At 44.0% G+C, this 23,271-nt stretch overlaps 1 long non-coding RNA gene across 1 annotated transcript; it reads left to right on the top strand.

Annotated features, from left to right (window-relative positions):
* Positions 1–2,988: 2,988 nt before the first annotated feature.
* Positions 2,989–22,931, top strand: LOC135521231 (uncharacterized). Its single transcript, XR_010452513.1, has 3 exons — positions 2,989–3,396; positions 3,535–3,595; positions 22,374–22,931. It is a non-coding gene; the product is annotated as an uncharacterized LOC135521231 (long non-coding RNA).
* The last annotated feature ends 340 nt before the right edge of the window (positions 22,932–23,271 follow it).

Genomic DNA, 23,271 nt, shown 5'->3' with positions numbered 1-23,271 from the left:
TAAATTGTTTGGATACTACAGACAGACGTTGGCACATCGAAGGTACTAACTTCACATCTTGTTAGTGAGAGTCTCATCTTACCATATCACATTCGGACACTACAGAGGTTTTCGTGAGAAGATTTTGATGGAGATTGTTTAGTTATGTTAATTATGATGACGCAATTTGTAGAACCCCTAAAGGATCCTCCATGAACATCTTCTTTTTAGTGTAGGCTACCTCCAGATTTAGTGTGCCCCTTAGCAGGATTTCAAAAACACACCTTTGTAATAGCCTACAACTATTTATATCTGCAGCACAGTAGATACAGTTACGCACTGTGTTTTTCTAGAGATGCATGCACAAAATGTTTAACCACAGGCCTATACTCGAGCACCATTAGAAAATGGAAGACATTCAGGACCACTGATAATCTCCCTCGATCTGGGGCTCCACGCAAGATCTCACCCCGTGAGGTCAAAATGATCACAAGAACGGTGAGCAAAAATCCCAGAACCACACGGGGGGACCTAGTGAATGACCTGCAGAGAGCTGGGACCAAAGTAACAAAGCCTACCAACAGCAAGGGCATTAAAGATGTATATATATATATATAGAGAGAGAGAGAGAGAGAGACTTTTTTTTTACAGTTATTTGTTTCATGTGGAGCAACGACAAAGGAGGCCAATCTATAAGGAATTGTGTTTTGTTCCATATAGAAATCACATAAAGAAAAGACTTGGCAAAATAAATAACGAAAAATTGATCTAATGTAGAACGACTAACCGCTGGAGTGCAGTTCACAAATATATTCACTAGGTGGAGGCGTTCCTTCACTATGTTCTTTTAGATCATATTCAAGTGCGTCTCGCCCTTTGTCACGTTAGTAGTACTATAGAGACTATAGATCAAAAGTAGAAACGAGGATATTATCATGGAGTTTTAACGATCACCTCTCTGAAAACTTTAACAAATGCAGGGAAAGTTAGAACACATGTCCCGTTGAAGTTATCAACACAATTGGGCAGGGGCTGCAATAGAGTCATTATTGACAAGAATAAGTCTGCCTGTAGGTTTGTAGAGGCGAAGGAAAGAGTGTATAAAACAAGTATGGTACTCCATGATATTTACAGTTGAGGTCATTCAAATTCAAATGCATGTGTATCCAGTCCTGTTCTGAAGCAGCAGCAAGGTAATTGGTTCTGTTTATCTCGTATTCAGGAGCGGGGCCAGCTTTGAGTTGCCTATGGAAATGTCCATCAGCTGGCGGCAGGCTTCCATTGTATTATGCATAGTCATGGTGTTGTAGTCATACTTCCATTTTAAAACTGTTCTTTTGCTGCCTTGTTTTTTCTTCTCTCAATCTAATGTCGCCCGCTGTTGCATTTCCCCGTGATTTTGCATTCCCCACCATTTACGATAACCAAGATAATAGTTATCTACCACACACCTCATCTAAATGTACAAAAGCCTATCTGATACGGGTCATATAAAACCGAGGGTAAATAGTCAGACAAAAATAAACAATCATCAAATTGAGTTCGTAGTCCTGCTGTATAAACATAGCCAATGACTCATCTACTCAAAATCTGAGTCTGTGTCTAAAATGTACAAATTCCACTCATCCGGTGCCCTGGGCAAGCTAAAACAGATGCACTTTATTACACTTCTGTTCACATCTGTGTCCGTGTCCTGATGTCAGCGTCTGGGAGACATTCTGTAATGGAATAAACACCCTCGCTGGGTGTGTTCCGCCAGAATTCCAGTCAAATGGAGGGATGTGGGAGGTTGTGTTGTCCGCACACCGCTTGCTTTTGTCCGAGATTAGAAATGTAGTGTCTGTTCACAGCTGTAACATTAAATGGCAAACAGTATATCCACTTTACTGTATAATGTCATACCAGCAATAATACTGTGTGTTTTCGCTTCTTTTTAAAAATGTAAATGTTTTTTTTCACCTTTATTTAACCAGGTAGGTCAGTTGAGAACCGGTTTACATTTACAACTGCGACCTGGCCAAGATAAAGCAAAGCAGTGCGACAATAAACAACAACACGGAGTTTCACATGGGATAAACAAAAGTACAGTCAATAACACAATAGAACAATCTATATACAGTGTGTGCAAATGGAGTAAGGAGGTAAGGCAATAAATAGGCCAATAGTAGCGAAGTTATAGGATACATCCTAATAAGGTGGCCCAACACGTCATAGTACGTTATTGGGAGAACAATTAACACGAAACTGAATGAGCTCAGTCACAAAACAAGGGGTGAAGAACACTGAAACTGAGCACATGGCATCTCCGGCTGCTTTTCTGCCTATAAACCCCATTATGCCTCTGATTGTATTGATTAGAGACATGTTACAATGGCATCAATGCACTGACTGTCCTTAGGGAACTAGAGGGAGTGTGATAAAGCATCGATGAATAGCCAAACAAGTGTCCTTAATATGCTGAACCAAGAAGGCTATTAAAGAAAGAAGATGTTAAATAGGCACCTTACATTTGATAAATGGAATACTTTTGGGAACCTGTATCTAATAACTAGAAATATGTCTGATTGTAAGGTTAGACAAAGCTTTTTTGTTTGATCCTCCTCATTTAGATGGATTAGAATAACCCCATTGTTCCCGAGAGAACCTTGTTGTGCCATGAATAGCCAGGTAACCAAAGAAAATTGGCAAAGAATGAGAAGACTTTCACTGGAGCTAAGCTGTCTAGAAATAGAGGAGAGGAAAGGGCTAGAGACGGGGGATTGTGAGGTTGGTCGAGGACGGGTGGACAGAGGGCGGGGATGGTGAAACTGACTGCCAAGTAAGGATGTGAATGGGGATTGGTCGTTGTCTCTACTAGGCAGCCTTGACTGCCAATCACGAGAAGGTGTCTTTTTAGAAACACACACAACACGGTTCCGTCTCGAGTGGCTCTTCAAGCCACTTGCAGCTGGACACACGTTGCCACCCTCTGTCATCGTGTGTCTGACTATGGTGAGCGTGTTTGGCTGCATGGTGCTGCCGCGGATGGTGAGCACGCACACGTTGCCATTTCACAGGAAGACACCACGATATTCCAGACCTCGGGTCATTTCAGACCCCAAGTTTCCGTCATTTTTGTTGTTGTTGACAACAGATAGATTCTTAGAAGAAGAAAAAATGAAAATAGAAACGTGTCAACTAAGTCATTCAGAGAGAACAGCGTGAACAAAAGAGCACGTTTCAGTTATCAGTCATTAGAACAGATACATGAGTGCATCATTTGTATCATTTATAAAGAGCTACCTTTACAGTGGACTAACAAACAAGTTCTACGGTCACCACAACCATACCGTCTATAAGAGCACATGACGGGACACACTGTGGCTATTGTGTGCGGGTGTGTCTCTGGGGCAATAATCAAAAAATGTTTGAGATAAGGTAAATGGTTTAAGACGATTAGAATGGTTCTAATATAGTGGCCAGTCTCGACACAAGCCTGGCAACACTGTTAGAGGCTCTCTTTCTCTCTGTATCCATCCTCCTCTTTCTTCGGGCCTTGCACTCTTTGACCCCCAGGGCCAGAAAGACATGCTGTTGGAGAGGACAAGAGGAAGACGAAGGAGGGACACGCAGCATGGTGAGTTGCACACAGGCCAGACACACTCGTGATAAGATGGTCACAGGAATAGAAGGAGAGAGAAAGAGGGGGGTAAGGGAACAGGCTGTTGGCAGAGAGGGATGGATAAGGGAGTGGGTAGAGGGAGATGGAGAGAAAGAAATTGGCTCTGTGGATTAAGCAGGGATTGGAGTTGTGGGTGAAACGAAGGCGACTGACAGCTGAAGTGAAATGTAGCTGTAGTTTGGCACTGCTCGATTAGTTAACACGCTTAGCTGAGTGAGTCAGTATGGAGAGTGTTTGGTTTGGTTGGTGATGAAACAGTGATTTTCTACTGTAGTATGCTGTACCACGGGGGGGGGGGGGGTCCTATTAAGGAATATTCCTATTAAGGAATCCAGTCTTGAGTTTGCATGTGGTGCATTGACCCAAAATGTGTCAATAAAGAAGCAAGGGAGGGCTTTTTTAAAATATAAATTGACATTTTCAAAAAAATACAGTTATTCCATGTTTAGATTTCTATCAGAGCAGACATCATCAGTGTCATGATGGTGTTTTTTAATTTATTTTTAATTTAACCATTATTTAACTAGGCAAGTCAGTTAAGAACAAATTCTTATTTACAATGATGGCCTACAAAAGGCAAAATGCCTCCTGCCTTAAATCCAATATGAATATAGGACAAAACACACATCACAACAAGAGAGACAACACAACAAAACATATAGATGGATCCAGGGGAAGACTACAGTACAGCCTCCACCAGGTTTATGTCAGGTGCCATGTAGTCCTTATATACAGTGCATTCAGAAAGTATTCAGACCCCTGGACTTTTTCCACATTTTGTTACATTACAGCCTTATTCTAAAAATTATTACATCGTTTTTTCCCCTCATCAATCTACACATAATACCCCATAATGAAAAGGCAAAAACAGATTTGTATAAATGTTTGCACATTTATTTATAAAAAAACAACTGAAATATCACATTTACATAAGTATTGAGACCCTTTCCTCAGTACTTTGTTGAAGCGCCTTTGTCAGTGATTGCAGCTTCGAGTCTTCTTGGGTATGACGCTACATCTGGCACATCTGTACAGTATTTGGGGAGTCTCTCCCATTCTTCTCTGCAGATCCTCTCAAGCTCTGTCAGGTTAGATGGGGAGCGTCACTGTACATTTATTTTCAGCTCTCCAGAGATGTTTGATCGGGTTCAAGACCAGGCTCTGGCTGGGCCACTCAAGGACATTCAGAGACTTGTCCCAAAGCAACACCAGCGTTGTCTTGGCTGTGTGCTTAGGGTCATTGTCCTGTTGGAAGGTGAACCTTCGCCCCAGCCTTAGGTCCTGAGCACTCTGGAGTAGGATTTCATCAAGGAGCTCTCCGTACTTTGCTCCGTTCATCTTTCCCCCGATCCAGAGTAGTCTCCCAGTCCTTTCCACTGAAAAACATCCACCCAGCATGATGCTGCCACCACCATGCTTCACCGTAAGGATGGTGCCAGGTTTCCTCCAGACGTGATGATTGGCATTCAGGCCAAAGAGTTCAATCTTGGGAATCTTGTTTCTCATGGTCTGAGAGTCTTTAGGGGGCTGTCATGTGCCTTTTACTGAGGAGTGGCTTCTGTCTGGCCATTCTACTCTTGCTCAGTTTGGACGGGCGGCCAGGTCCAGGAAGAGTTGTGGTGGTTCCAAACTTCATGAAGGCCACTGTGTTCTTGGAGACCTTTCAATGCTGCAGAAATGTTTGGCTACCCTTCCCCAGATCTGTGCCTCGACACAATCCTGTCTCGGAGCTCTACAGTGGTTCCTTCGACCTCATGGCTTTGTTTTTGCTCTGACATGCGCTGTCAACTGTGTGACCTTCTATAGACAGGTGTGTGTGCCTTTCCAAAACATGTCCAATCAATTGGATTTACCACAGGTGGAACTCCAATGAAGTTGTAGAAACATTTCAAGGATGATCAATGGAAACATGATGCACCTGGCCTCAATTTCAAGTCTCATAGCAAAGGGGTCTGAATACTTATGTAAACAAGCTATTTCTGTTGTTTATTTTGAGTGCATTTGCAAACATTTCTAAACACATGTTTTCGCTTTGTCATTTTGGGGTATTGTGTGTAGATTGATGAGGAAAATGTCTTATTTAATCCATTTTGGAATAAGGTTGTAACATAACAAAATGTGGAAAAGGTTAAGGGGTCTGAATAGTTTCAAAATACACAAATAAGATGTTATTCAATATTCTGAAATCCATGTATTTATTCATATTAAATACAGTATTTGAATTTCCTGAATGTCTGAGCCTTACATATCTACGTCAATGGAGGCTGCTGATGGGAGGACGGATCATAATAACGGCTGGAATGGAGTGAGTGGAACGGCATCAAACATGTTAAATATGTGGTTTCCATGTCGTTGATGCCATTCCACTCACTCCTTTCCAGCCGCTATTATGAGCCGTCCTCCCCTCAGCAGCCTCCACTGACTTGAGTGCATGGTGGAATCTCTGACTCACAGTGTGGCCTGGCTGAGTGTCGCCAGTATCTTGAAGTGGTCACTTGACATTCAAACATCTCACAGAATGCAGCTCACAGCTAGAATGCAATACACCAATTCAGAGGTAAAAATAACTCTTCTGTGAGGAAGACATTGGAACATTTGTTGTTGTCATTTCTACAGTTATATAAAGTATCTGAATATGCACAACATTGACTGAGAAAACTGGTGCATCAAAAACAATCTGGATAAATGTGTAAACTGGTCAACTTGTTAAAATGGAGGAAATCCTAATTTAATAAGGGAACATATTGGAGACTCTTCTCTTTCATGAAGTCGTCAGTTTACAGAGAAACACACACCAAAATATAGAGCAGACAGGACAGACATTCCCATACCATCAGATGGACGAAACTGACTAATTCATTGATTGGTGTCTATAGTGGTTCAATGTGTACAATTCAACATGGAACAGAGCTGGGCTACCAGTTGTAGAAATGGGAATATGATGAAACCGCCCCACCTGATCTAACACTAATCTAAGTTCTTCATTTTCACCCTGACGGTTGAGGTTAATATTATTTAAAACAATATTTTTTTATTGTCACATACACCAGATAGGTGCAGTGAAATGTGTTGTTTTACAGAGTCAGTCATAGTGGTACAGAGCCCCTGGAGTAAATTTGGGTTAAGTGCCTTGCTCAAGGGCAAATCCATAGAATTTTCACCTTGTCGGCTCGGATATTCGAACCGGCAACCTTTCGGTTACGGACCCAACACTCTAACCGCTAGTAACAGAAAGATCGCGTAAGCTGATCCTAGATCTGTGAACAACTTCTAGCCAGAGTGTGATTGTAACTGAGTAACTGAGTGAGGACAGGATCTTGTGTGACATTTTAAAGCTTCCCCTGGGTTGTGGAGATGCCAGCTGCTTTAAGAATTATCGTTAATATTTAATGATGATAGGGGATCTGGTTACTGTACCTACTGCTGACATTCACTCACTTAGTCCCTCAGGGACTTTGTGACTATGTGACCAAATTAAACACATCATAAAAAATGCAGGGGACTGCAAATTTGACCAATCACTGCAGAATTACAGCAGAAAATCGAGCCAGTACAGTAAACTTGTCTATGGCAACCCACGTGTAACGCCCCTCATCTCCTCATCTACGTTTCTTGTCTGAGTTGGCGTAGTTAGCACTCGATTTCCAATTTAGTGGCCTGGTGGGAAAACGCCAAAAACAGAACAACAGCGAAATGCGCACAGTGGAAAACAAATCGCGAAGGGTAAACTTATTTGATGAACAGGCATTACAGCAGCCATTCACATCAGAAACAAATGGGAGTGTCACTATTCTTCATTCTCAGATTTGTCTGTCGTATTGTAGTTAGGGACGACATTCGTCGCCTCTACTTGATTACTATCGGCAAACTCTGCCTTCGCTGCTTACGTAGTTTCTCATCCCAGGAGGGAACATTGGTTCTGCCATTAAGGTAGAGCTGCCCTCTGAACAAGAATGACTAAGGAAAACTCCACTGATTGAAATTGCATCTCAGACAGCTTGATTCGAACAAGGACACGCATAATTCGACGTATTCCTCAGCACACCTAGAGCTACATAGTGCATTTTCTGTCACTTCCCTCCTGATTCTCACGTTTACTGTGCCTTGCCTTGTTTCATATTCCTCTACCCTGAGTTCTCTCAGCTCTCATCAATTCCATGTCCTTCCTCTCCACCTCTTTCTTCTCTCTTTTCCAATTTCCTCTCTCCACCATCCGCCATGTTTTGGGTGTCAAGAAACAATATTTGTGATTTTCTACACTAACAGCCCAGCAACATGCAGGGTCTCACCCTCCAATCATGTCTTGCCAAGTCCCCGCTCTCCACCAATCAAAATGTGCCGAATCCATTCTCTTTTCCAATCCCAAGCTGAGGACTGCACTGCAGATGCAGAGAGTGGACACGGTGACAATGTTCTGTTCATCACCTTGTTAGGCAGGTAAAGAATGTTCTGTCTGGTCAGACATCTTTCCTCCTACTACAGTATGGTTATAGAGGGGGATAAAGGGTGATGGGATCTTACACAAGAGCTTACGTTGGCTGTGGAGGCACTATCAACGGGTAGGAACACCTATCAGAGATTATGACAGGGACAGAGTGGTTTGTGGGTTTATTTGTCAAATGTTCATGTTCATGGTCTTAGTTATCATTCCTCATTGAACAAAGCTCTATTCTATTCATATATCTTCTGTGTTAACATCAGTCAGCCATGATGATGGGGAGGGCAGGCAGATAATGACATGTGGTTTTCTTTGTCAAATGGTGATGATGCTATATGGTATGGTAAAATATGGTAAAACCTTGGATTCACCCACATCCACCCGAGCCTGAGGGCCAGTCATTCAGATTCTGCTTGAGCTGTTTAGTCGCAGGGTCTCCCGCTGTACTTCTTACCGATACAAAGGAGAATATCCGTTACAACAATGTTTCCCAAAATTGGTCTCCAGGTCCAAAGGGGTGCAAGCCTTTGGTTGAATCAGGTGTGTTTCGGGCAAAAAGAAAAATGGGCACACCTTTGGACCCAGGACCAATATTGAGAAACATTGCGTGAATGTATGACAACAACAGAGTAGTTAATTTCAGTAGAAACAGATCTGGCAACACAAGCTATCCCCCCAAAAGGGAGAAGTCATGACCGAATCCACATCTGGCCAAACCCACCTGGGCTGTTTGTTCCTATGACTGAGGATTTGACTAAAGTAGAAACAGATCTGGCAACCAAAGCAACATTTTTTTTTAACTATTCCAGTAAGTGATGATGTGATAAACCACCTCTCAGTATAGCCTCTCAAGGAAAATGATCAGTGATTCATTGGCATGATTTGATAGTGTGTTGCAGCATTGGCTAATTAATCACCATTTCTATGGGTTCTTGCTACTCTGGCTAACCAGGAGAGGTAGGTGTGTGTGTGTGTCTGTGTCTGGTCAGTTTGTAGCATCTGCAAAGGCGGCCATTCAAATACGTTCATTTGTAAACTCCTAAGCAGAAGATGAAAGGGTTATGCTCAAACGTTTGAAGCAATGGCTTAGAAAACACTACACCCATTTGAACTATAATGTGTAGCCTGCATGTCTTTCATCTGATGAAGGTTCAACTAAAATGTGCAATTTTAATGTACATCTTCATAATTTCTTTATACTTTAACTCCTACTAAACCAAAAATCTGAGCAGAGCATTTAAAAATGTTGTTGTTGGTAATAGCAACCGCTGTAAATTCACCATTTTATAGCCATTTGATTAGACCTTAGTCTGGACACTCTGCTCTGATTGGAGGATGAAAAAGAGCCGCTTCCTAGATACATCAGTGTTTGGTTACATCATAAAGCAGAACCCTGCTGTGTGAGTGTGTCTGCATGCGTCCAGATGTTCACTCAGATCAGGCCAGGACTGTGTCAGATACAGCCCTCCCCAGGAACACTAATCCATTGACCATGCTAGTAGCACACAGTGTGAAATGAATCATCCAATGTGTGTATTTATGATCATCACATACTGTCCCTGCTACTGCTAATATGTATCAGTAAAAGTCATCAACAAATGTGTATATGTGTGGTCATTAGTAATTAGGACTGTGCTGTTCCATTTTCAAACATTTGAGCCTTGAGCTGAACTTTACATTTACCAGAGAAAGTTGAAAACCCACTGTAGTTTGATTCTGTTATGACCACCAATCTGACATATTTGTTTAAATCATATTCTACTTTGGATTGATGTTGGATGTATGGGTGTGGCTACTAGGTTAGCTTAGCACACAGCATCACCTCAGTACACTCACAACATGTCCTCCGTCTATCACCTTGTTGCAGTTGTTTTAGAGACACAAATTCCCTCCGACTCATTTACACACACACACACAACACTGAGTGTACAAAACATTAGGAACACCGTCCTAATATTGAGTTGCACCGCCTTTTGCCCTCAGAACAGCCTCAATTCGTCGGGGCGTGGACTCTACAAGGTGTCTGTTACGAATCCCTTTTGGCCCGACAGTCTAGGGGGGGATGGTAATGAGACCCGTCTCATGCAAATTATAATTGTGACAAAGTAAAAGTGAGAACGAAATAACCAGGACAACTGAAATCTACCGTCAAACTCAAGGTTTATTTGAAAACACACGGTAATGGGGGGAGCAGGAAAAGGGGCTGAGCTGGACCCAAGAAAAGAAAAAATAAGTATTCAAAAACACCCCTAAGCTAGACTAGCCTACTTTAACAACAGCTAACTAACTAACCAAAAATACAGTGGGTGGTCCGCCCAGTTCTAACTAGTGTATTTAACAAAGTCTACCTACGGGTAGTGTATGCCCATGGGCGACTTGTCTTGGTTTCCCCTTTTCCTACCAGCAAACAAACACCAAAACAATACTCACAGGTGATGACAAAGTGCTATGGAGGTGCTCAAACTAAAGAGAGGTTACTACACAACGAGAGAGTGACCTACAGACATGGCATTTACAGAGAGATTGAGCTGTAGAGCAAACAACTGACAGGGTTTTTAAACCAAGGGAAAGGAACTGTGATAGGGTAGGAAAACAGGAGGAGGTGTGTCTTCTGATTGATGATTGATTGGTGACTGATTGGGGAGTGATGATTTTCACCTGTGAGGGGAGAAGGAGAGAAAACACACACACAGGATACACACACAGGATACTGGTATCTGTAACAGTGTCAAAAGCGTTCCACAGGGATGCCGGCCCATTTTTACTCCAATGCTTCCCACAGTTGTGTCAAGTTGGCTGGATATCCTTTGGGTGGTGGACCCTTCTTGATACACGCAGAAAACTGTTGAGCTTAAAAAACCCAGCAGCGTTGCCGTTCTTGACACACCCAAACCGGTGCGACTGGCATCTACTACCGTACCTCATTCAAAGGCACTTAGTTGTCTCAAGGCTTAAAAATCCTTCTTTAACCTGTTTCCTCCCTTTCATCTACCCCGATTGAAATGGATTTAACAGGCGACATCAATAAGGGATAATAGCTTTCAGCTAGATTCAGCTGGTCAGTCTGTCATGGAAAGAGCAGGTGTTCTTAATGTTTCATACATACTGCATTGTTTCAGTTTTTCACTTTCAGTTTATTTGTAGTAAATGTGCAGACATATCTGAATTACATTACTTATAATTACATTTGGACTTTTATGCAGGAGAAAATACAATACATACATTTAAAAAGGCAAACATCTAGCTTGATTTGTAGGATACGATCAAGGGTTTAATGGTTCTAGGGTTTGTACTAGTCACATTCTACAAAAAACATGAATTTTGATTCCCCATTACAAGAACATTTAAGACAGGAATTGGAAAATCTATTTATTTTAAACAGCAAAAATATCTATCAAATGTAAAAACTATTTCAACTGATCAACTTCAGTGTTGACGTCCAAATTCGCGTTACGGTAATCTGCTGTAATTCTTCTGCTGTTGTACAGTCTGATTGCAGTCTGCAGGAAGAACTGTTGGAGTAGGTCTGTCCTAGCAGGTGGAGCTGTTTCGCACTACGGTGTCCATTATCTCAGTGGATTCATCATGTCACTCACACACACACACATTGCACACTAGTAACACATTAATACATGTGTAGAGAGGGACAGGGGAATTTTAAAAGCCCCTGACTTTACCCAGGGACAAGGCTTTACTCAAGGGTAAGGCTGATACTGTGTGTGTGCATGTGTGTGCGTGAGTGTTTGTGATATCCTGTCTTCTGGCATGTGTTGGCATGTGTAACCTTCAGTGAGTATCCTTCCTCTAAGCATTATGGGATGGGGAATTCAGATTCTCATGGCAAGCACGGCTGTCGGTCGCTGGAAACTGCCATCCCTCTTTTATCCCTGTTCGTATCACATCTCCATTCACGCAAACACAGTCAATATGAGAGAGAAAATATGTTACGTGTGTGTGTTTGTGTGTGCGTGCGTGCGTGTGTGCGTTGTGTGCGTGTATGTGTGCGCGCGCGTGTGTGTGTGTGCATGTGTGCGCTCGTCTGTGTGTGCATGTTTGTGTGTGCATGTGTGTGTGTGAGAGACACAAATAGCTGAGCAGATAAAAGACGAGTGCAATTGACGAACTTCTTCTAAAAATAGACTCCATGAGTTTACTCACAAGAAGAGCGTGAGGGCTGGAGGGTGAGTAGACAGAGGAAGGGAACAGGAGGGAGTGGAGAGGAGACTGTGGAGGAGAGGGGAGGGATCAAAAGTGCCGCAAAGTTGCCACATAGGTATTTTTTTCAGTCCAGCACAAGTAGTGTCATTTCTACCTCGTCAACACTTCTCCCCCACTCCAGGTGTTTCTATGCATATTCATGCTGAAGAAAGCTATGGTACATATCTGTATTATCTGATAATCAAAACGATCCTACTACTTGTAATACAGAGGTCACAGGCTTCCAGTCTATATTTGTACAGCTGGTAAATCAGATGCAGAAGCTGGAACATTATTACCCACTCATTCTCAGAGAGGGAACAGTATGTGTGTGTGCATGTGCGTGTGTTTGTGTGCTTGCGTGTATGTGTGTGCTTAAGTGTGCGTGTATTTGCGTGTGTGTGCTTGCGTGTTTGTGTGTGTATGTGTGATTGTGTGCACCTGAGTGTGTGTGTGTGTGTGTGTGTGTGCAGCACACATCAGCCTCTTTCTGTCACAACTGCACCGGAAAAGAGCACATACACACCCTAAAGGAACGTGGCAGACAGTCAGACACCCAACGGTACATAGGCAGTTACATATGGCAGAGGAGTGTGTCTGACAGTCGAGGCTGGCAGTGGAGTGTTGCAGTAGAATGAGGTGCAGCAGCAGACTGACTGTGAGACTCTTGAGTATGGTAGCTCGATGGGGTGACCAGGTGCAGCGATAATGATGATATAGCAGAGGGGAAAGGAAGGGAAGAGAGACCTTAGCGTAGCGCTAGGCTTGCACTCTGTCATACTGACTCATTGGGCACAGCAGCAACAGCAGAACTACAGGCCTCTCCCTCACTCTCCCATCAGCCCCTCTCACACAGCCGGTGCTGATACTCACTCTGTCACACTGAACAGAATGGGGCAAGGGAGATACACAGCCGTAGCGTTATTGCATCTGCTGGGGCTACGGCACTGATGCTACGTACCGGTGCTACTGCTGACGTACGTGGGTGTTTGTGCCCTAAGAACCAGAGGTGGGGCCAAGTCATTGTTTTACAAGTCACCAGTAAATCTCACGTCTTAGCACTCAAGTCCCAAGTCAAGTCTCAAGTCAAGATCATCAAGTATCAAGTCAAGGCTCAAGTCCTAAACTTTGAGTTTCGAGTCCTAAACAAGTCATAATGTGCTCTTCATCAAATGTAATACCATTTCATATTTTTAACAAGAGTAATAATTAGTATATTGCATTTACGCAAATCATGAATGCTTTTAAAAATATCTATATATTTATTACTTTCCAAATAAACATTATATTTCCATGGAAATACATGGGTAGCCATGAAAAATACCCCCCCCCAATAGTGATCGACTATCAAGGATCGCTATGGGGTGCACACACAAACACACAAACACACACACACTCTCTCTGTGTGGTTACAATAGGCTAACGTATGTCAATGGTTTTAGGAACAGCAGTAACATCAGGCAGGACTTAGGCTACCAACTGCCTAGCCAGTTGTAGCTCAATCTTGCAATGAACACGTTCCCGCACTGACTGACTGTGTGGAGGCTCATTGATTTAACATTACGTTAGCCTGCATGCTACACGGGTAAAGTTATATATTATATAGCTGTCAGCTATATTAGCCACAATTTACCGTTCTTTATGCAGCTTCAAATGTCAAACAAAGTTGGAAATTGTTGCGCCTCTGTCTGTAATTTTCTTCCTGCATGTTCTGTTTTTATATCCGAAAATAATAATTTGGGGTATTATCTTTCCAAGGGCTCCTGAATTCACTCGCCAACGTTCCTCTGCACTGACATGCACAACATTTTCTCTGCTGGCACAATTTGATTGGCAGCTGTCCGATTCAAACTGTAATCTGTTAAATGAAGAGTTGATGCGCTGCACACTTTTTTTAATAGCCTCATTTTTAATATTTGGGCTTGGGGAGGATATCAAGTCAGATCGAGTCAAAAGGCTCAAGTCCAAGTCAAGTCACGAGTCATTGGTGTTAAAGTCAAAGTCGAGTTGCAAGTCATCATATTTGTGACTCGAGTCTGACTCGAGTCCAAATCATGTGACTCGAGTCCACACCTCTGCTAGGAACACAGTCTGGTGTAAATGAGACAGAATTAGAGTGAACCTGGGATTAAAATTCCTTAATTCAGAGTTTGTATGTAATACTGTAGGACCTATTTAATCATAGAGAGATAAGTAAAAGAGACATAGGGAGCACAGGAGGTTGGAGGCACCTTAATTGGGGAGGACGGACTTGTGTTTATGGCTGGAGTGGAATAAGTAGAATGGTATCAAACCATGGTTTTCATGTGTTTGATGCCATTCCATTAGCTCCATTCCAGCCATTTTCATGAGCCGTCCTCCCATCAGAAGCCTTGTGACAGAGAGAGGTTGTAACGGTTTTCGTCGTCTGAAGAAGAGGAATCGGACCAAAGTGTAAAAGCGTGGTAAGTGTTCATGCTTTTTATTGAAAATGAACCCTAACAAAAATAACAAAGAGAATAACCAAAACTGAAACAGTCCGGTAAGGTGCAAAAGACTAAACAAAAAATAACTACCCACAAAAACCATGTGGGAAAAAGCTACCTAAGTATGGTTCCCAATCAGAGAAAACAATAGACAGCTGTCCCTGATTGAGAACCATACCCGGCCAAAACAAAGAAATACAAAAACATAGAAAAAAGAACATAGAATGCCCAACCAAATCACACCCTGACCAAACCCAAATAGAGACATAAAAAGCTATCTAAGGTCACAGAGGTACAATGGAGCTGGAGCAGCTGGAATCTGTTTAAAGGTCATGAACAGTCAAAATCATGTTTTTCATTACATTTGATGATATTTCAGTTAAACCAGATCAAAGTATGATGACCAAGGTATGAGCAATGACTATTACTTTTAAACTGATAAAGTTTAAATCATAAAGTTACTGCATATTATTATTAGTATTGGATAGAAAACACTCTGAAGATGCTAAAACTGTTTGAATGATGTCTGTGAGTATAACATAACTCATATGGCAAGCAAAAACCTGAGAATAAATCCAAACAGGAAGTGGGAAATCTGAGGTTGGTCGATTTTCAACTCAGCCCCTATTGAATACACAGTGGGATATTGGTTATGTTGCACTTCCTAAGGCTTCCACTAGATGTCAACTTGTCTTTAGAAACTTGTTTGAGGATTCTACTTTGAAGGGGGAGAGAATGAGAGAAGATTGAGTCAGAGGTCTGGCAGCAGCCACGCGCTGGTCATGCGCATTTCACATGAGAGGTAGCTCACGCTCCTTTGCTTTTCTGAAGACAAAGGAATTCTCTGGTTGGAATATTATTGAAGTTTTACGTTAAAAACATCCTAAAGATTGATTCCATACATCGTTTGACATGTTTCTACGGACAGTAACAGAACTTTTTGACATTTCATCTGCAACTAGGGAACGCACTTCGTGACTTTGGATTTGTTTACCAAACGCGCTAACAAAAGTAGCTCCAAAGACATAAATGATTGACATTATCGAACAAATCAAACATTTAATGTGGAACTGTTATTTCTGATTTCTGTTGACGGATATATCTATTTGTTTTCTGAGCGCCGTTCTCAGATTATTGCATGGTTAGCTTTTTCCGTAAAGCTTTTAAAAAATCTGACACGGTGGTTGCATTAAGGAGAAGTGTATCTATAATTCCATGTCTAACACATGTATTTTCATCGACATTTATAATGAGTATTTCTGTAAAATGATGTGGCTCTCTATCACCTGATGTTTTTGGAACTAGTGAACATAACGCTTCAATGTATAGATTTTTTTATATAAATATGCACTTTATCGAACAAAACATACATGTATTGTGTAACATGAAGTCCTATGAGTGTCATCTGATGAAGATCATCAAAGGTTAGTGATTCATTTTATCTCTATTTGTGCTTTTTCTGACTCCTCTCTTTGGCTGGAAAAATGGCAGAATTTTTCTGTGACTTGGCGGTGACCTAACATAATCGTTTTGTGGTGCTTTTCGCTGTAATGCCTATTTGAAATCGGACACTTTGGTGGGATTAACAACAAGATTACCTTAAAAATTGTATAAAATACATGTATGTTTGAGGAATTTTAATTATGAGATTTCTGTTGTTTGAATTTCGCGCTCTGCACTTTCAATGGCTGTTGTCATATCAATCCCGTTAACGGGATTGCAGCCCTAAGAAGTGTTAAATGAATGTCGCCAACAAAACAAGGAAATGACCGTGAAGCTTAACTTGGGCTATAATGCCACTAACAAAGTCAACTTCCCACAATAACAAAAGGGAAAAAGGCTGCCTAAGTATGATTCCCAATCAGAGACAACGATAGACAGCTGTCCCTGATTGAGAACCATATCCGGGCAAAACATAGAAACACAAAACATAGAAATCAGAACATAGAATGCCCACCCAAATCACACCCTGACCAAACCAAATAGAGATATAAAAAGGCTCTCTAAGGACAGGGCATCACAGTAACCCCCTCCCAAAGGTGCAGACTCCGGCCGCAAAACCTGAAACTATAAGGGAGGGTCCGGGTGGGCATCTATCCGCGGTGGCGGCTCTGGTTCGGGACTTAGATCCCTCTGGTGCGGGGACCCTCATCACCGACCCCGGACTGGTGACCCCGGACTGGGGACCCTCATTGCGGGCCCCGGACTGGGAACCCTCATTGCGAGCATTCGCTGGAGGCTCCGGACTGGAGGCCGTCGTTGGAGGCTCCGGACTGGAGGCGGATGCTGGAGGGTTCCTGCCATGGATCATCACTGTAGCCTCCAGGCCATGGATCATCACTGGAGGCTCTGTGCCATGGATCATCACTGGAGTCTCCGTGCCATGGATCATCACTGGAGGCTTTGTGCCATGGATCATCACTGGAGGCTTCATGCCATGGATCATCACTGGAGGCTTCGTGCCATGGATCATCACTGGAGGCTTCGTGCCATGGATCATCACTGGAGGCTTCGTGCCATGGATCATCACTGGAGGCTTAGTGCCATGGATCATCACTGGAGGCTTCATGCCATGGATCATCATTGGAGGCTTCGTGCCATGGATCGTCACTGAAGGCTTCATGCCATGGATCACCACTGGAGGCCACGTCCGTGCAGCAGGCACATGACTCACCATGCTGGGGAGACACACGGGAGGCCTGGTCCGGGGAGCAGGCGCAGGATATACTGGGTTGTGGAACCGCACCGGAGGTCTGGAGCGCAGAGCTGGCACAACCCGTCCTGGCTGGATGCTCACTCTAGCCCGGAAACTGTGGGGTGTTGGCACAGGACATACTGGGATGTGGAGACGCACCAGAGTCAAGGTGCGCAGCCTCTCATGCCTGCTTCGTTGCCGTGACTCCTGGTATCATTGTCGTTCCTCCCTCGCTACGTCCGCTTGTTTCCATGGCAGGGTCTTGTCCCCTGCCAAAACCTGCTCCCATGTCCAAGATGTCCTCCACTCTCTCTTCTCCCGGGCCCAGGATCCCTGCTCCTCCTGGCCAGGCTGCTTGGTCCCTTGGTGGTGGGAAGTTCTGTCACGGTCGTCTGAAGAAGTGGACCAAAGCGCAGCGTGGTGAGCGTACATTTTCTTTTCTTTTTAAATGAATGTCGCTAACAAAACAACAAAACAAGGAAACGACTGTGAAGCTTAACTTGGGCTATAATGCCACTAACAAAGTCAACTTCCCAAAATAACAAAAGGGAAAAGGCTGCCTAAGTATGTGTCACGTTCTGACCTTAGTTCTTTTGTTATGTCTTTGTATTTGTATGGTCAGGGTGTGAGTTGGGTGGGTTGTCTATGTTAGTTTTTCTATGATTTGCTATTTCTGTGTTTGGTCTGGTATGGTTCTCAATCAGAGGCAGCTGTCAATCGTTGTCCCTGATTGAGAACCATATTTAGGTAGCCTGTTTTCTATTGTGTTTCATGGGTGTGTCGTCTGTGTGTTCCACACGGAACTGTTTTGGTTGGTATTTTCATGTGTCGTTTATTGTTTTGTTTCAGTGTTCGCTTGTTGTAATAAAGAGCATGAACACGTACCACGCTGCCAATTGGTCCTCCGATCCTTCTTACTACTCCGCCTCAGAAGAGGAGGACGACGACCGTTACAGAATCACCCACCAAGAAAGGACCAAGCAGCGTGGTGACGAGAGGCAGCGATACCTGGAGAACTGGACTTGGGAGGAGATATTAGACAGCAAGGGACCCTGGGAACAGGCTGGGGAACATCGCCGCCCCAAGGCAGAGCTGGAAGTAGTGAAAGCCGAGAGGCGGCGTTATGAGAAGGCTGTACGGCAGCGCGGCTGGAAGCCCGAGAGGCAGCCCCAAAAATGTATTGGGGGGGAGCACACGGGGAGTGTGGCGAAGTCAGGTAGGAGACCTGCGCCAACTCCCCGTGCTTACCGTGGAGAGAGAGGGACCGGGCAGGCACCGTGTTATGCCGTGAGGCGCACTGTGTCCCCGGTGCGCAGGCATAGCCCGGTGCGATATCTAGCAGCACCTCGTATCAGCCGGGCTAGAGTGGGCAGCGGATCTGGTCTCCAGTGCGTCTCCTCAGGCCGGGGTACAATGGCACCAGCCTTACGCATGGTGTCCCCGGTTCGCCAGCACAGCCCAGTGCGGTCTATTCCACCTCGCCACACTGGCCTGGCTACGGGGAGCATTCAACCAGGTAAGGTTGGGCAGGCTCGGTGCTCGAGAGCTCCAGTGCGCCGTCACGGTCCGGTCTATCCGGTGCTACCTCCGCACCAGCCCACCGGTGGCAGCCCTACGCACCAGGCTGTCTCTCCGTCTCCTCCCTTCAGGTGCTCCCGCCTGTCCAGTGCTGCCAGAGTCTCCTGTCTGTCCTGAGCTGCCAGAGTCTCCCGTCTGTCCTGAGCTGCCAGAGTCTTCCGTCTGGACTGAGCTGCCAGAGTCTCCCGTCTGGACTGAGCTGCCAGAGTCTCCCGTCTGTCCTGAGCTGCCAGAGTCTCCTGTCTGTCCTGAGCTGCCAGAGCCGCCAGTCAGCCAGGAGCTGCCAGAGCTGCCAGTCAGCCAGGAGCTGCCAGAGCCACCAGCAAGCCAGGAGCTGCCAGAGCCACCAGTCAGCCAGGAGCTGCCAGAATCGCCTGTCACGCCGGCGCTGCCAGAATCGCCCTTCACTCCAGAGCTGCCGGAGTCTCTCGCCTGTCCGGTGCTGCCGGAATCTCCCACCTGTCCGGTGCTGCCGGAATCTCCCGTCCATCTGGTGCTGCCGGAATCTCCCGTCCATTCGGGACACGTTGCTAGGGTCCCCAGTCCGAGGTCGGCGTCGAGGGTTGCCGCTCTTAAGAGGCCACGGAGGCGGGCTTAGAGGCGGACAAGGACTATGGTGGCCACGGAGGCGGACAAGGAATATGGTCTGTCCGCCACCGCGGACAGACACCCACCCAGACCCTCCCCTATAGGTTCAGTTTTTGCAGCCAGAGTCCGCACCTTTGGGGGGGTACTGTCACGTTCCGACCTTAGTTCCTTTGTTTTGTTTTTGTATTGTCAGGGCGTGAGTTGGGTGAGTTGTCTATGTTAGTTTTTCTATGATTTGCTATTTCTGTGTTTGGCCTGGTATGGTTCTCAATCAGAGGCAGCTGTCAATCGTTGTCGCTGATTGAGAACCATATTTAGGTAGCCTGTTTTCTATTGTGTTTCGTGGGTGATTATTTTCTGTGTCTGTGTGTTCCACACGGAACTGTTTCGGTTGGTATTTTCATGTGTCGTTTATTGTTTTGTTTCAGTGTTCTCTTGTTGTAATAAAGAACATGAACACGTACCACTCTGCGCATTGGTCCTCCGATCCTTCTTACTACTCCTCCTCAGAAGAGGAGGATGACGACCGTTACAGTATGATTCCCAATCAGAGACAACGATAGACAGCTGTCCCTGATTGAGAACCATACCCAGCCAAAACATAGAAACACAAAACATAGAAACAGAACATAGAATGCTCACCCAAATCACACCCTGACCAAACCAAATAGAGACATAAACAGGCTCTCTAAGGTCAGGGCGTGACAAAAATCAGTTTTTCACAATTCCTGACATTTTATCCTAGTAAGAATTCTCTGTTTTATGTCAATTAGGATTACCACTTTATTTTAAGAATGTGAAATGTCACAATAATAGTAGAGAGAATGATTTATTTACGTTTTTCTTTCTTTCATCACATTCCCAGTCGGTCAGAAGTTTACATACACTCAATTAGTATTTGGTAGCATTGCCTTTAAATTGTTTAATTTGGGTTAAATGTTTCGGCTAGCCTTCCACAAGCTTCCCACAATAAGATGGGTGAATTATGGCCCATTCCTCCTGACAAAGTTGGTGTAACTGACTTAGGTTTGTAGGCCTCCTTGCTCGCACACGCTTTTTCAGTTCTGACCACAAATTTTTTATGGGATTGAGGTCAGGGATTTGTGATGGTCACTCCAATACCTTGACGTTGTTGTCCTTAAGCCATTTTGCCACAACTGTGTAAGTATGCTTGGGGTCATTGTCCATTTGGAAGTCCCATTTGCGACCAAGCTTTAAATTGATGTCTTGAGATGTTGCTTCAATATATCCACATAATTTCCCTTCCTCATGATGTCATCTATTTTGTGAAGTGCACCAGTCCCTCCTGCAGCAAAGCACCCCCACAACATGATGCTGCCACCCCCATGCTTTCCGGTTGGGATGGTGTTCTTCGGCTTGCAAGCCTCCCCCTTTTTCCTACAAACATAACCATGGTCATTATGGCCAAACAGTTATTTTTTTTGTTTCATCAGACCAGAGGACATTTCTCCAAAAAGTACAATCTTTGTCCCCATGTGCAGTTGCAAACCATAGTCTGGCTTTCTTATGGTTGTTTTGGAGCAGTGGCTTCTTCCTTGCTGAGCGGCATTTCAGGCTATGTCGATATAGGACTAATTTTACTGTGGATATAGATACTTTTGTACGTGTTTCCTCCAGCATCTTCACAAGGTCCTTTGCTGTTGTTTTGGGATTGCACTTTTCACACCAAAGTTATGTTCATCTCTAGGAGACAGAAAGTGTTTTCTTCCGGAGCGGTATGACAGCTGCGTGGTCCCATGGTGTTTATAATTGAACGTGGTACCTTCAGGCGTTTGGAAATTGCTCCCAAGGGTGAACCAGACTTGTGAAGGTCTACAATTGTTTTTCTGAGGTCTTGGCTGATTTCTTCTGATTTTCCCATGATGTCAAGCAAAGAGGCACTGAGTTTGAAGGTAGGCCTTGAAATACATCCACAGGTACACCTCCAATTGACTCAAATTATGTCAATTAGCCTATCAGAAGCTTCTAAAGCCATGACATCCTTTTCTGGAATTTTCCAAGCTTTTTAAAGGCACAGTCAACTTGGTGTATGTAAACTTCCGACTTCAACTGTATGTCTGGTGTTAGCTAGGGGGGTAAAGGTCGTTAATGTCAACACACCCATCAGTGCTGCCATGAACAGCATCACAAGAGACATGCCGAACAGGAGATGTATAAAAACAAATACATCATTTATGCAATTTCAATGATGTTTGACTTGCTTTGTATATCACCAAATTTGCTTGAGATGATGTTACTGCAACACTGCTAAATACATTCAAGTTTCTTGACCTAATCATTTCAAAGAGCTATCAGTCAATGTGAGCTCATACATTTAGGCTGCAGTACCCAGTATATACACTCAGCCTGTCTTTTCAAACTTCCTGGTAAATGTAAACCGTTTTCTGTGTATGATGAATTATGGTGATGATGATGATTTTATGTTTTCATGTGACTGTTTTTTTCTGTAAAATGTCCATCCCTGGATGGAAAATAAAATGTTGTTCTATTCTATAGCATATTCTCCAGCACAGTTCAACACTTTTGATTCTGAAAGCACTTTATGATGAAACATGACACCATTTTTTATTAAATACTGTATGTATTTTTAGATGGCATGATTAAATCAGGTAGAAATATTGCAGCACACAATTATTATAATTATTTCACATTGTGCACTATTCACTTTTCCAGATGAGGATTATGATTGAAGTAACCTGTAAGTGTCACGCCCTGACCTTAGAGAGCCTTTTTATTTCTCTATTTGGTTAGGTCGGGGTGTGATCATGGAAGGGATCGCCTTCCATGGGAGCAGACGGAGGCAGCAAGGGAGAAACAATGACGACACAGGGGTTCGCGACCACAAAGGAAGCATGAGAGGCAGGCCCAAAAACATTTGGGGGGGGTGCACACGGGGTGGTTGGCGGAGCCAGGTTTCAGACCAGAGCCAACTCCCCGCACTCGCTTTAAGGAGTGTGTGACCGTTCAGGCACCATGTTATGCGGTGATACGCACTGTCTCCACAGTGCGTATTCACAGCCCGGTGAGCTCGGTGCCAGCTCCTCGCACTTGCCGTGCGAAAGTGAGAGTGAGCCTCCAGCGACGGTCTGCGGTCCAGAGCCTCCAGCGACGGTCTGCGGTCCGGAGCATCCAGCGACGGTCGGCGGTTCCCAATCAGAGGCAGCTGTCTATCGTTTTCTCTGATTGGGGATCATACTTAGGCAGTCTTTTGTCCACCTTTAGTTTGTGGGATCTTGTTGTGTGTAGTTGCTTTCTGCACTGCATGCAGCTTTACGGTCTTTTTTGTATTCTGTTGTTTTTTCGGTGTCATTTAAATAAAAGTAAAATGTACGCCTACCACGCTGCACCTTGGTCCAATCCATCTCTAAATGATCGTGACAGTAAGAGAAGTGGTTATGTTCTTTTCATATAGAGAAATATCAATGTGCTGTGTTTTAGAGCATTTAACATGTCAAGGAGATCCCTGGGGACTGGAAATGTAATACGATCTCACCATCCTCTTCAAAAAGATGGACAAAGTGGAGTGTACACTTTGTTGGTAAGAAATTGCAATACTATCTCGCCATTGTTAAGTATTCATGAACTTTTAGCTTTGATTCAAATTGACTTTGCAATACTTCTGGTGATATCATTGAGGCATATATCAGCA

Source organism: Oncorhynchus masou, chromosome 29 (assembly GCF_036934945.1).
Source record: "Oncorhynchus masou masou isolate Uvic2021 chromosome 29, UVic_Omas_1.1, whole genome shotgun sequence".
Taxonomy (NCBI): Eukaryota; Metazoa; Chordata; class Actinopteri; order Salmoniformes; family Salmonidae; genus Oncorhynchus; species Oncorhynchus masou.
The sequence above is the reverse complement of the archived record's forward strand: the minus strand, read 5'-3'. Positions and strand labels throughout refer to the sequence as shown.